Source organism: Cervus elaphus, chromosome 29, assembly GCF_910594005.1.
Source record: "Cervus elaphus chromosome 29, mCerEla1.1, whole genome shotgun sequence".
NCBI classification, from domain to species: domain Eukaryota; kingdom Metazoa; phylum Chordata; class Mammalia; order Artiodactyla; family Cervidae; genus Cervus; species Cervus elaphus.
This window is the reverse complement of record NC_057843.1, coordinates 27,971,137-27,983,867: the sequence shown is the minus strand read 5'-3', so window position 1 is coordinate 27,983,867 and position 12,731 is coordinate 27,971,137. Positions and strand designations below refer to the sequence as shown.

The 12,731-nt window shown below is 37.6% G+C and overlaps 1 protein-coding gene across 7 annotated transcripts in view; it reads left to right on the top strand.

Moving 5' to 3' along the window:
• Positions 1–12,731, top strand: part of CCDC171 (coiled-coil domain containing 171) — a 332,100-nt gene that overhangs the window by 257,013 nt on the left and 62,356 nt on the right. The window lies entirely within an intron of this gene.

The window sequence follows — 12,731 nt, the reverse complement described above, 5'->3', positions numbered from 1 at the left end:
GGAAGCCCTACATAACTTTAGGACAGTACTAAAACCAGAAAATTGCCATTGCTGCAATATGTATGTGTAGTTCTGTGACATTTTATCATGTGTGTATTTGTGTAGTCATGACCATGATCAAGATACAGTGCTGTTACATCACCACAAAGATTTTCCTTTGCTATCCACTTTATAGACCATAGCAGCCCCTCCCCGGAAATCAGCAGTAACCCCTGGTAGCCACTAAATGTTTTGTCTCTATAATTTTGTCATTTCAAGAATGGGTAACTGCAGTCCTACAGAATGTAACCTTTTGGGTTGACTTTTTCACTCAGCATGATGCCCTTGAAATCTATCCAAGTTGTTATTAATACATCTATCAATAATTTATTCCTTTATATTGCTGACTAATATTCATGGTATGGCTGTTTCATAATTTGTTGGGCCATTCATCCACTGAAAGATACTTTCATTGTTTCTGATTTTTGGCTGTTATGTATGAAGCTGTGAACAATCATGTGCATTAATTCAGCTGCATCAGGTCTTAGTTGTGGCACATGGGATCCTCATGGTGTCCCTTGAGATCTTTGGTTGTGGTGCATGGACTGTCTAGTTGTGGCACGTGGACTCAGTAGTTTGGCATATGGACTTAACTACTCCATGGCTTGTTGGGTCTTAAGTTCCTGACCAGGGATCAAACCCATGTCCCCTGCGTTGTGAGGCGAATTCTTAACCACTGGACCACCAGGAAAGTCCCTCCTATACCTGTTTTTGGGTGAACATAAATTTTCATTTCTTTAGTATAAATGTGTTCAGAAATGTGATTGCTGGGCCATATATGAGTGTATGCTTAGTTTTGTTTTTTTTAAATAAACTGCCAAACTGTTTTCCAGAGTGTCTATACCATTCTTTATTCTCACCAAGCTGCATGAGATCCAGTTTTTCTGTTCCTTGCCATCTTTTGATGTTGTCACACTTTTTTCTTTGAGCCCTTCCATTAGGTATGTAGTGATATCTCACTGTGGTTTTTATAATTCTCTAGTCGCCAGTATTGCAAATAATATGCTTATTTACAATTTGTAAAAGAGAATTATTTGGTAAAATGTATCCAAGTATATTTTGCTCGTTTTCTAATTGGAGTGTTTGTCTTTTTACTATTGAGTTTTGAGAATTTTTAAAAAAAAGTATTTTCTGAAAGCTAGTTCTCTGTCAGATAAATTTTCTCAACAACTTGAATGAGCTTGGAAGAAGGCCCTGAATCTGATGAGAAAAAAAAATCAAAGCTTCAGCTAACACTTTTATTTAAGCCTTGCAAGACCGTGAGAGGAAGACCCAGCTAACCCTGCTAGACCTGTAGAAACTATGAGATGCTAAATCTGTGTTATTTTAAGTCATTCAGTTTTTTATAATCCTGGAGTGTGATGCTGCCTTTATGCAGCATGAGGAATCTGCATGTAGATGAGGAATGTAGATGAGGAATCTGATTACTGGAGCTTGCATGTGAGTGTTAGGGAAAGAAATGGGATGTCTCTGCTGCCGGCCATAGTAGGTTGGTCGATTGTCATCTGGATGTGGAGGCTTCCTGAGGCCTAATGTTGTGCCTTTCTGGCTCTAGGCTGCTTACTGATTCAGTCTGTGGGCTGCTCTCCTTCACACTGGCAGGGAAAGAGCCATCTAGCTCAGTCGGTCACCCCGTGATGCAGAGGGGTGCTCTTCATGCTTGTTGATTACTTACATGTATTTTCGAGCTGGTATTCCCAGTGGAGGGCTTCCCTGGTGGCTCACCGATAAAGAATATGTTTGCCAGTACAGGAGATGTGAGTTTGATCCCTGAGTTGGGAAAATCCCCTGGAGAAGGAAATAGCAATCCACTCCAGTATTCTTGCCTGGGCAATCTCATGGACAGAGGAGCCTGGCAGGCTACGGTCTATGGGGTGACAAAGGAGTTAGACACAATGTAGCTACTCAAACAAGAAATCCCCAGTATATGTATGAGTTCAGTCGCTCATTTGTGTCTGACTCTTTGCAACCCCATGAACCACAGCACGCCAGGCCTGCATGTCCATCACCAACTCCCGGAGTCCACCCAAACTCATGTCCATTGAGTCCGTGATGCCATCCAACCATCTCATCTTTTGTCGTCCCCTTTTCCTCCTGCCTTCAATCTTTCCCAGCATCAGGGTCTTTTCCAGTAAGTCAGCTCTTCGCATCAGGTGGCAAAAGTATTGGAGTTTCAACTTCAACATCAGGCCCTTCAATGAACACCCAGGACTGATCTCCTTTAGGATGGACTGGTTGGACCTCCTTGCAGTTCAAGGGACTCTCAAGAGTCTTCTGCAACTTTCACATCCACACATGACCATGGAAAAACCACAGCCTTGACTAGATGGACCTTTGTTGGCAAAGTAATGTCTCTGCTTTTTTATATGCTGTCTAGGTTGGTCATAACTTTCCTTTCAAGGAGCAAGTGTCTTTTAATTTCATTGCTGCAGTCACCATCCGCAGTGATTTTGGAGCCCAGAAAAATAAAGTCAGCCACTGTTTCCCCATCTATTTGCCATGAAGTGATGGGACCGGATGCCATGATCTTAGTTTTCTGAATGTTAAGCTTTAAGCCAACTTTTTCACTCTCCTCTTTCACTTTCATCAAGAGGCTTTTTAGTTCCTCTTCACTTTCTGCCATAAGGGTGGTATCATCTACATATCTGAGGTTATTGATATTTCTCCTGGCAATCTTGATTCCAGCTTGTGCTTCCTCCAGCCCAGCGTTTCTCATGATGTACTCTGCATATAAGTTAAATAAGCAGGGTGACATTATACAGCCTTGATGTACTCCTTTTCCTATTTGGAACCAGTCTGTTGTTCCATGTTCAGTTCTAACTGTTGCTTCCTGATCTGCATACAGGTTTCTCAAGAGGCAGGTCAGGTGGTCTGGTAGTCCCATCTCTTTCAGAATTTTCCAGTTTATTGTGATCCACACAGTCAAAGGCTTTGGCATAGTCAATAAAGCAGAAATATATGTTTTTCCTGAACTCTCTTGCTTTTTCGACAATCCAGCAGATGTTGGCAATTTGATCTCTGGTTCCTCTGCCTTTTGTATGTGTTTATATTTTTATCCTTGTGACACTATTAAATAAGCTCTATAACATAAAACAAAGAAAAATGGAAAATTTTAAAGATATGATTTTAAAAGATTTTTGAAAGAAAGATTAAAAAGTTAAGATAAAAAGAAAGTTAATATAAAAACTATGGCAACATAAGAAAGATCAGCAGTTGCCAGGGGTTGAGGAGGAGGGAGGAATGAATAGGCACAGAGGAGTTTAGGTCAGTGAAACTGGTGCTCTGTTCTACCTACAGTGATGGGTAAGTGTCATTATACATTGGTCCAAACTCACAGAATGTATAACACCAAGAGTCCACATTAATGTAAGCTGTGGGTTTTGGGTGATGATGTGTCAGTATAGGTTCATTGATTATAGCGTATGTACCACTCTGGTTAAGGATGTTTTGGGTTTGTCAGGGCTGGGGTTATATGAGAAATTTCTATACTTTCCACTCACTTTTTCTGTGAACCTAAAAATGCTCTAAAAAATAAAGTTTTTCAAAAATCTAAATATAATGTGAAATCTGTATATGGAAGTCTTCAGGTTTTTTTTTTTTTTCCCATTTTAACTCACTCTGGAGATTGAATACATCTCAGTGGATATACAAGACAATGGACTCTTCCTATTTTTTTTTTTTAAATAAAATAAGAGATAAAATTTTTGCTCTTTGATATAGATTGGCACTGGTCATCACTTGGTCCATTTTTTAAGCATTAATATTTCCTATCAGTTATGTTGGGGAAAGGTGGAAGGATTTTGCAGTGCAACAGGGCTGAGAATAGTGTCCTCACTCGTGTATTTACTTTCTTTGCACTTCACCATGAACTGTTGTGTAATCTGTATGGTTAAGTAGTTTATGCACTAAATTATTTTACATAGTGTAGTCTTTACAGTAGTTTACAGTGAGTTGAGAGGTAGTCTTTAAAATCTTCTATATGAAGTTTGCTAGTTTTCTTGTGACAAAGTAGTTCAAAGTCCTCTTGAACTTGAGTGAATTATGGCACTTTTCTATAAAATAAAGAGAAGAGATCCCAATCTGTAGACCTTTTCTTTGATGGCAAGTGGCTATCAAAAACATATCTAGAAAATTTTTTGAAGGAACTTAAGACAAAATACATTCTGTCACAACAGATTAAAAAAAAAACTGACTGCTTTATTGAAGGAGTTTTATGTAGCATTATGAAAATAGCTGTTTGGAAGTGTTTCTAGAATTTTGGAATTTTTCTAAAAATGATCTAAATCTGTAAAAATTCATTTATGTACAGACATAAAAAATCTGTTCAAATTTTTGTTAAAAGTATAAAATGTATTTAAATATAAAATGCAATTATGAAGATATAAAAGCAGGACATATAGTAGTGTAAAGAACAGTTGATTCAGGGAAGTTGGAAGTTTTCTAGCCAAAATTCCAATCAAAACATTGTTTACTTGGTAGATAGGATTGAAGCATGCATGTCATGATTTAATAAACATAACCAGTGGTGTACTTCCGCCAGGGGCATCTTCCCTCTTTATCATGCATTGCGGGAGTAGTGAGGGTGAGGACTCTGTATTAGACTTCCAAATTGCTATAGAGGTTTCCCTTCTATCAGAAAGCAGAGTATTCTTATAAAACCTGTCATAAGCTGAAATGGCATTAAGTGAAGGAGCAGTTATCGGAGGCCCCATCTTGCTAATGAATCACCAAAATTAATGGAGACAAAGCACAGATGCTCACAGATACAGCACAAGGCTATGTGGGTGAGATGCTAAGAGTAGTTCCCGGGGAAGGAGTTTAGAGGGTCACTCTTACAATTCTGGGTGAACGCTGCCTCCAAATGGGCTCCCCACAAAACAAACACCCCGCAAAACAAACACTTCATGTTTTTGCATTTTGACTGTTTTAAAGGTGAAAACAAAAATCCTCTTCAGGTTTCTTTCAGTTAGCGAAAACAGGTACTAATGCAGGTGAAGTGAAAGGGAAATGTCATAAGGCAAACTTTTGAAGACTGGGGGATAACCTGTATCGCCTAAAAGTTACACCAGATTTTTAAAGTTGTAAAGCATACCCAACCATATTTCTTGCACTAAAATCATTAGTTACAACATTTTGTTGAGCCTAAGGGGTTTCATACTGTTAAAGCCAAGTTAAGTCCCTCTCCTACTTCTCATGGCTGTTTATGTGTAGCTTCAAGTCCACTTGTAGCTGGTTACATCTTCATAGGAGTGTTTTCTTGTGTGTTTATTTCTTCTTTCTCAAAAATTTTGTTTCTGGCCCCTTCTACTTTCTATTCCTTATTGATTCCTTGGGATTCGTGTTGGCTGAAAGCAGTCTTAACAGCTTGGATGCCTGCACATGCATGCACACACACCCACGATATTACATGTGGTAAAGCAAGGAGGTGGAAGGCAGTCTCCTATCCTGATCAAGTCTTTCCTATACAACCTTGTACTGGAATGTCATGAAGAACCACGTATTTAGGGCCAGGGCCAGAAACCAGACGTCCAGACTAAAGAGTCTGTTTCTGGATCTTAGACTGGCTCTTGACTGGGGAACATAGTTGCTATTTGTGGACTACTAGTAACAGACCCTTTAACCCTCATTCTCTGCTGCATCTCTACATTTGTAAAGTATTGGAAGGAAAGTAAATCAACTAAATGAGCAACCTTACAGCCTAACTCTGTAATAATAAATAAAATAATTTTCCTTTAATTCCAGGTGCCAAGGAATAAAATTTGATACTAAAAACTATGAGAATGTTATCACTATAGGACTTTCTTTCTTAGAAAGACATCTTAAATAGTAACTTTTATTGGCGCTAGTGGTTAAGAACCCACCTGCCAGTGCAGGAGACATGGGAGACAGGGGTTTGATCCCTGGGTTGGGAAGATCCCTTGGAGGAGGGCTTGGCAACCCACTCCAGTATTCTTGCCTGGAGAATCCCATGGACAGAGGAGCCTGGAGGGCTATAGTCCATGGGGTTGCAGAGTTGGACACACTGAAGCAACTTAGCACACAAGCATATGAACACACACACAACTTTTATTTTATTATTTAAAAAATTTTATTGGAGTATAGTTCATTTACAATATTGTGTTAGTTTCTGCTGTGCAGCAAAGTGAATCAATTATACACATACGTATGTCCACTCTTTTGTAGATTCTTTTTCCAGATAGGGTATCACAGAGTATTGAATAGAGTTTTGTCTGCTATACAGTAGGTCCTTATCAGTTATCTATTTTATATATAGTAGTGTGTATATGTCAATCCCAATCTCCCAATTCATCCCTCCCCTTTTACCCCCTGGGTCATAGCAAACACCCTCTTCCAACAACATAAGAGAAGACTCTACACATGGACATCACCAGATGGTCAACACCAAAATCAGATTGATTATATTCTTTGCAGCCAAAGATGGAGAAGCTCTATACAGTCAGCAAAAACAAAACCGGGGGCTGACTGTGGCTCAGATCATGAACTCCTTATTGTCAAATTCAGACTTAAACTGAAGAAAGTAGGGATAACCACTAGACCGTTCAGGTATAACCTAAATCAAATCCCTTATGACTACACAGTGGAAATGAGAAATAGATTTAAGGGACTAGATCTGATAGACAGCCTGATGAACTATGGACAGAAGTTTGTGACATTGTACAGGAGACAGGGATCAAGACCATTCCCATGGAAAATAAATGCAAAAAGGCAAAATGGTTGTCTGAGGAGACCTTACAAATACCTGTGAAAAGAAGAGAAGCGAAAAGCAAAGGAGAAAAGGAAAAATATTCCCATTTGAATGCAGAGTTCCAAAGAATAGCAAGGAGAGATAAGAAAGCCTTCCTCAGTGATCAATGCAAAGAAATAGAGGAAAACAACAGAATGGGAAAGACTAGAGACCTCTTCAAGAAAATTAGAGTTACCAAGGGAACATTTCATATAAATATGTGTTCAATAAAGGACAGAAATGGTATGGACCTAACAGAAGCAGAAGATATTAAGAAGAGGTGGCAAGAATACACAGAAGAACTGTACAAAAAAGATCTTCATGACCCAGATGATCACAATGGTGTGATCACTCACCTAGAGCCAGACATCCTGGAATGTGAAGTCAAGTGGGCCTTAGAAAGCATCACTACGAACAAAGATAGTGGATATGATGGAATTCCTGTTGAGCTATTTCAAATCCTGAAAGATGATGCTGTGAAAGTGCTGCACTCAATATGCCAGCAACTTTGGAAAAATCAGCAGTGGCCACAGGATTGGAAAAGGTCAGTTTTCATTCCAATCCCTAAGAAAGGCAATGCCAAAGAATGCTCAAACTACCGCACAATTGCACTCCTCTCACACGCTAGTAAGGTAATGCTCAAAATTCTCCAAGCCGGGCTTCAGCAATACGTGAACCAAGAACTTCCAGATGTTCAAGCTGGTTTTAGAAAAGGCAGAGGAACCAGAGATCAAATATTCAATATCTGCTGGATCATCGAAAAAGCAAGAGAGTTCCAGAAAGACATCTATTTCTGCTTTATTGACTACACCAAAACCTTCAACTGTGTGGATCACAATAAACTGTGGAAACTTCTGAAAGAGATGGGAATACCAGACCACCTGACCTGCCTCTTGAGAAACCTGTATGCAGGTCAGGAAGCAACAGTTAGAACTGGACATGGAACAATAGACTGGTTCCAAATAGGAAAAGGAGTACATCAAGGCTGTATATTGTCACCCTGCTTATTTAACTTATATGCAGAGTGCATCATGAGAAACGCTAGGCTGGAGGAAGCACAAGTTGGAATCAAGATTGCCAGGAGAAATATCAGTCACCTCAGATACGCAGATGACACCACCCTTATGGCAGAAAGTGAAGAGGAACTAAAAAGCCTCTTGATGAAAGTGAAAGAGGAGAGTGAAAAAGTTGGCTTAAAGCTCAACCTTCAGAAAACTAAGGTCATGGCATCTGGTCCTATCACCTCATGGGGATGGGGAGACAGCGGAAACAGTGTCAGACTTTATTTTTTGGGGCTCCAAAATCGCTGCAGATGGTGACTGCAGCCATGAAATTAAAAGACGCTTACTCCTTGGAAGGAAAGTTATGACCAACCTAGACAGCATTTTAAAAAGCAGAGACATTATTTTGCCTACAAAGGTCCATCTGGTCAAGGCTATGGTTTTTCCAGTGGTCATGTATGGATATGAGAGTTGGACTGTGAAGAAAGCTGAGTGCCAAAGAATTGATGCTTTTGAACTGTGGTGTTGGAGAAGACTCTTGAGGGTCCCTTGGACTACAAGGAGATCCAACCAGTCCATCCTGAAGGAGATCAGTCCTGGGTGTATATTGGAAGGATTGATGCTGAAGCTGAAACTCCAATACTTTGGCCACTTCATGTGAAGATTGACTCATTGGAAAAGACCCTGATGCTGGGAGGGATTGGGGGCAGGAGGAGAAGGGGACGACAGAGGATGAGATGGCTAGATGGCATCACTGACTCGATGGGCATGAGTTTGAGTAAACTCTGGGAGTTTGTGATGAACAGGCAGGCCTGGCGTGCTGCGATTTATGGGGTCGCAAAGAGTCGGACACAACTGAGTGACTGAACTGAAGTGAACTGAAACATAAATTTGTTTTCTACATCTGCAACTTTATTTCTATTTTGTAGATAAGTTATTTGTACCCTATTTTTTAGATTCCCCATATGAGCAGTATCATATGATGTTTGTCTTTCTCGGTTTGACTTCACTCAGTATGAGGATTGCTAGGTCCATTTGTATTTTGGCAAATGTCATTACCTTATTCTTTTTATAAAAATTTACTTATTTTTTAATCCAAGGGTAATTACTTTACAGAATTTTGTTGTTTTCTGTCAAACCTCAACATAAATCAGCCATTGGTATTTTTCTTTAAATAGTACCTTTTACTCTCAGTGAGACATTTTGTTGTTAGGAAGTAAACATTCATTAGCCTTTAGTATTCTTTATGTTTGAAAAAAATTAATATATTCAATATGTATAGAATATCTTATATTTAAAATACTTATGCCCAATAATACCCTTCAGAAATAGAGTCTTTCTTTTATGAGTTAAAATAGTAATTTTCCTAATACCACTGTCATTATTATAGCTAACATTTACCTGAGTGTTTGTCATGTGCCAGATACTTACTGTCTGTTCATGTATTAAATTCATTTAACTCCCCCCCCCCACATAATCTTTGTGAGGTAGGACTCATTTTCCCTATTTTATGGAGATATATTTTTTCACATATTTGATTTATCTGGTGTATCTGTTTTATATGGTTTATTTACATAGTATATAGAAATGAAATATACCCATAATTGCATAATTTAAAGTAAAATGTCAGGTTCTTGCAACCCAATTACTTACTTGAAAATATAAATAGAAAATTTACCATTCTGTTGGGATCTTGGCCTTATGACATTTTTCACTAATTGTTCCTTCTAGCATCAGCTTCTTAAGACTTCCACTTTCCCCGAAGTCTGATTTTGAAGTCAGTCAAAACTATATAACATGTACATAACAAATTATATAAATAATATACTAGTACAAATGATAGTATCTCAGAATTAAATTCTAAAACACTTATTCCTTAAAAGAGATGTGAAATTTTATGTTTGTACTTTCTCATCTTGTTACGCTGATTATAAACACAATAGCTTATCTCTAAATCAAAAGCCTATTTTTGTCCAGAAACTGCTTTTTGTTCTGTTTCTCATGTAACTAGATAAAGCCCACTGAGATTCATATCTCATGGCATGGTATAGTCAAAATCCCAAGGGCTAAAGATGACATGGAATAAATTCTCAAATGCTGGGCATGCTGTTCACAGCATCATGCTGCTCTGTCATTGTTTCCTATTGTAAAAAGGGGTGATGTTTTAATCCAGAGTGAGGAGTGCTGTGAAGGGCTAGACTTTAGGAGATTGATAGAGAGGTCATTAGATGTTCACTTCCTCCTCCTCCCACCCCCTCACTTGATTCCGACTGCCATTTCCATTTCTTCTACCAAGTTGGTACCTTTCTTTTATACTAAAAAGTTGGATTTTTTTCCCCTGGCCTCCTTTATAACATAGTTTGAATCACTTTTTAATACTGGAAGTTAACGTTCTTTATTCTTCAAAAGAGCTGTGGCGTCTTTGAATAGCTCTGCCATTTCATTGATACTCCTCCCCGCCTTTCAATTCTGAAGGAGGTTTTCATTTTAGAAGCATGTAGTATATTTTACATGCACTAGTTCCATGAAACATACTTTCTATATTGATCACTGTATCTTTGCCGCTCTGAAAAAATACCCTACACAGTGTTATATGCTTTCGTCTCTCAAATGAAATACTGCTTTAATGATTTTAAATGCTAAAGATTCTAAATCTTAAGCAAAAAGTGAGATTATTGTTTTATTCTTTTTAATGTTGTAAAGAGATAATATGTGGTTTCTCTTAATACTGCCCCAAATTTTAGAATTTAGTTATTAAAAGTAGATCAAGAAATGAGCCAAAATAATTATGACTTTTGTTCCATCTATCATATAATAATTCAGACATAACTTCTCAAAAAAGTATCTTATTTTTTAAAAAAAGATTTGAAGGAATGTCATTTATATTATATATTCATTTTAGAATATCATGTATATGAGAATCCATGAGATGTATTTCTCCAAATTTAAGAAATAGGATAATTTTTCAAATGTTGAACTTCTTTATCTTTAAATGTTACAGGCTGGTTCCATTATGACTTACATTGAAATAATAATCCAGGAGCCTATTATTAATAGAATGGTACTTTCTTCTTTTTATTAAAAAGCATTTATGCAAGTTTTCATGCCTTTTCGATTCTTATATAACAAGAGCATATGTATAGGAGCCCCCTATCACAGATTGTCTCATTAAGATCTTAGTGGAGAATTTAAAATTAGAACAGTGGTAATAATACAATGAAATTCACTAGTTTACTGTTTTTTAGAGGGCATTTTTTTTTTCTTTTTTTACTTGAGAGGCAATGTAATTGAAGGGTTAAGAGAATGGCTTTGTATTAGTTGAATGGTTAAGAGAATAGCTTTGTATTAGATTTTTACCGATCTGATCCTTACAACAGTTTTAGAAATAAGCAAGAAAAGGCCTCTTCTTCCCATTTTTATGGCGGGAGGAGGTGGAGACTCAGAAGATGACGTGACCCAACAAGACAAAGCTAAGTAAGAGGCAGCGTGAGGACCAGAAAAAAAAAATTAATATGACTCCTAATTCCTGGTCTTCCATCTCAATGGAGATGAATGAATTTACAAAAGTGGAGAGAGACTCAGTGTAGGAAGAAACATATGATTTTATAATTTCTGATTTTTATCTACTTTTGAAATCTAGGGAAATATTTTGTGTTAGCATTAGCCCTAATCTTACTTTGAAATGACTCAAGGTAAGGAATGTGAGATGTGAGAGGACATGTGAGATGTTCCCAGACATGAAGTTGTACCATGCTTATTTCGTATTGGGCAACAGAATTCACTTTTGTGTACTCTGTCTTTTCATGCTGACAGCTATACTTTTGCTTATTTTTCTGACTTTAAATAAAATATGGTTAGCAATTTATTAGGACACGACTAAAATGAGTTTGAGTAAACTCCCGGAGTTGGTGATGGACAGGGAGGCCTGGCGTGCTGTGATTCATGGGGTCGCAAAGAGTCGGACAAGACTGAGCGACTGAACTGAACTGAACTGAAAGCAGCTTAGCGCACACACACAGTAATTTATTTGTTAGGGTGTTAATGTTATATTTTCCCAAGGCATTTTTTTTCCCCAAGCTGAACATGCCTATTCAACTTGTGGCTTTTCCCCTTATACAGACTTTTTCTTTTTTCCTTTTCTTTTCTTTCTTCCTCTCTTCCTCCTTCCTTCCAGTCAGTCATTCAGGTCATCCCTGAAGATACAAAGATAATTAGATTTGGCACACCATCTGGTCTAGGTATCTCCTTGGTGTAGTGAATATAAACATGTAAAGGAATGCATTTCTGCCAAAGCAATAAAAGAAAAATTGCATGCAAGCATGAGGGACCCACAGAGAACCAGAATAGAAGTTAACACTGCCTTTGGGCTCAAAAGAGGCTTCTTTAAAGAGATGGTTTCTGAACTGGGTTTTTGAGGGCAAATAGACATTCGTTAGGCAAAAAGATATGAATTTTAACAATTATACAAGTAACACCTACTTCTGTTTCTCAGACATTGCATGTGTTGTTTCTTACTTTTGTTCACCAGATTATTTCATATGCATATACCCAAATATTTAGTTTTGTAAAGCTCTCTCAAACCACTCTTCAGATTGAATATAATTTGGAAATTCTCAGACTGTCTACCATTGTTCTAAGTTGTTGCTGTGGTTGGAACATGGTTTTCTTATAAATAATATAACATTGTATTGGATATGTCTTTGAAATGTTTGATTTTACTTTACTGTACTTGAAGTATTGTGAAAGACTTAAAAAAAGATATACTAGTATTCTTGGACTTAAAATTCACTATAGGTTCCTTTAGAAGCTAAAGTTTACAAAATATGATTACATTGTGAAACAGAGACCCAACAATTCCCCCAAATATTACACTAAAGAGAAAGAATTACCAGCCCTTGTTTATGTTATTTACTTTATTATATCTAGTATAATGCAGGGACATAATT